Below are 2,540 nucleotides of genomic sequence, written 5' to 3' on the forward strand. Positions count from 1 at the left end.
TGTTATCCATTGTTTATTTTGACTTCTAGAAAATGTTAAAAATATAATAAGAAAGAATTAACAATAAATCCCCATACATTAGGCCTGATATGACCATATCAGACCCATGTTGGGTCTGATATAATTCCATATCGGGCCCAATGTGGACCTGGTAAATTTCAAAAGTGATAATCCAAGAAAACTTGTGATTAAACGGTTTAGTTTTGAATATGATAGACTTATGCATGAAAATTGGGCAAAGGAACCCATGGCTGATACCATTCTTCTGTTCTTCAGGATCCTTGCATTGTGTCACAATGCAATTCCTGAACCAGATAAGAAAAATGGTGGTTTTATTTATGAAGAAGAATCACTAAATGAAGCTACATTTCTTGTTGCTACCAAGGAATTTTGTTTTGAGTTTTGTAAGAGGACTCAATCTAGTGTATTCATTAGGGAGAAATATTCATCTCCTGAAGATCTTATTGAAAAGTAACAATTCGGTCTACATGTTTTAATCAACGAGTTTTCTTTTATCAAGTCCAACGTATGAGAATTTTTATTGATTATTTCTTATTATATTTTAGCACATTCTAAAAGTCAAAATAAATACTGGATAGTATATTTGAACTTCTTATAATATCATAAATTCACAAAAACTGAAATAGATTCAATTGGAACTTTCTAGGTCTATTAGTGGATTTCAACCAAAATTCACTGATGAACCTAAAGAGCTCCGATTACATCCATTTCAGTTACTGTGGATTTTTGATATTGTAAGGAGTTCAAATATGCTATTTGTTATTTATTTTGACTTTTAAAAGATGTTAAAATATAATAAAAAATAATCGATAAAAAAAAACCTCTACGTTGGGTCTGACATGATTCATATTAGGCCCACACATGGTGATTTAGATTATGTGTTAAGGAGATTAATGGAATTCTAATGTTAAGGGGTTATTTTAATTTAATTAATCTAACTGATGTAATTAATATAATTAACCAAACTACCCTAACTAATCTAAGTATTCTAATTAATTCAATTTAATTAATCTAAATAATCTAACTAATCTAATTTAACTCATTAATTTAATGTAACTAATCTAATTAATTCAATTTATTTAATCGAATTAAACTAACTAATCTAATCCATGTAATTACCTTAACTAACCTAATTAATCTAATTAATTCAATATAATTAATCTAATTAACCAACTTAACATAACTAATCTAATTAGCCTAATCAATCTAACTATTTTAATTAATCTAATTCAATTATTCTAATGAACCAAATTAAACTTAGAATATTAACCTATCTAATTAAACAAATTAACCTAACTAATCTAATTAACTTAATTAAACTAACTAATCTAATAATCTAATTAATTCTATTTATTTAATCTAATTATTATATTAGTTGAATTAAATTAATTAGTTGGCTTAGATAAGTTAAATTGAATTAATTAGATTAATTAAATTGAACCCTAAACCTATACTCTATGCCTTATATACTTTATTTCATATCATGCCTACGTTTGGCCTCATATCATGCTCAACGTAGAAGTTTTTATCTATTCTTCCTTATTATATTTTAATACCTTCGGGTAGCCGAAATAAATAATGGATAATATCTTTAAACTCCTTGCAACCTCAGAAATCCATAGGAATGAAATGGGTACAATCGGAGCTCTCTAGGTCTATCAGTGGATTTTGATTGAATCCCACCGATGAACCTTAAGAACTCTGGTTGCATCCACTTCAGTTCATGTGGATGTCTGATGTTGCAAGAAGTTCAAATATGCTATCTATTATTTATTTTAGCTTTCAGAAGGTGTTATACTATAATATGAAATAATCAGTAAAAATTCCCATACATTAGGCCTGATATGAATCATATCAGACCCATGTTGGGCATGATATGATTCCATATCAGGCTTACGTTGGGTCTGATATGATTCCATATCAGGCTTACGTTATGTCTGATATGATTCCATATTAGGCTTACGTTAGGTCTGATATGATTCATATTAGGCCCATGCATGAGAATTTTTATCAATTCTTCCTGATTAAATTTTAAGACCTTCCAGAAGTTAAAATATGATGTCGCTCAACAAAAATATATATATTTTTAAAAAAATCAAATATCAGTAACAATTCAATTCGTATTTATCACTTACATCAGTGATTTCAAATCTGACTAAAGACATAATTCACACAAACTACATCTCTAGTCACAAAAAAAAATCCTTTGTATAAAAGTTAAAATATCTATCAATACTGATTCTGTCCAAAAGTCGAGGAGACAGTTGTTGGGGACATGGCGCTCTCGCTAACGTCCGATGGACTTCACTCCCGCCTGCAACACAAGCAGCGTCTGTGTCGAGCCAGGGAAGGGGTCCCCGGCGATGGCCCTCGCCCTCTGACGCTCAAGTCAGTCTCCGGCGAGGCAAGAAGAAGCAACGAAAACTGTAGCGCAACTATAGAGATCGCCAAAAAAGCATACCTCCACCAATGCCTGGACCCCCCCTTATATAGGGCTCCTGTAGCGTGTGCGCATGCTT

This window comes from Zingiber officinale, chromosome 4B (assembly GCF_018446385.1).
Source record: "Zingiber officinale cultivar Zhangliang chromosome 4B, Zo_v1.1, whole genome shotgun sequence".
Taxonomy (NCBI): Eukaryota; Viridiplantae; Streptophyta; class Magnoliopsida; order Zingiberales; family Zingiberaceae; genus Zingiber; species Zingiber officinale.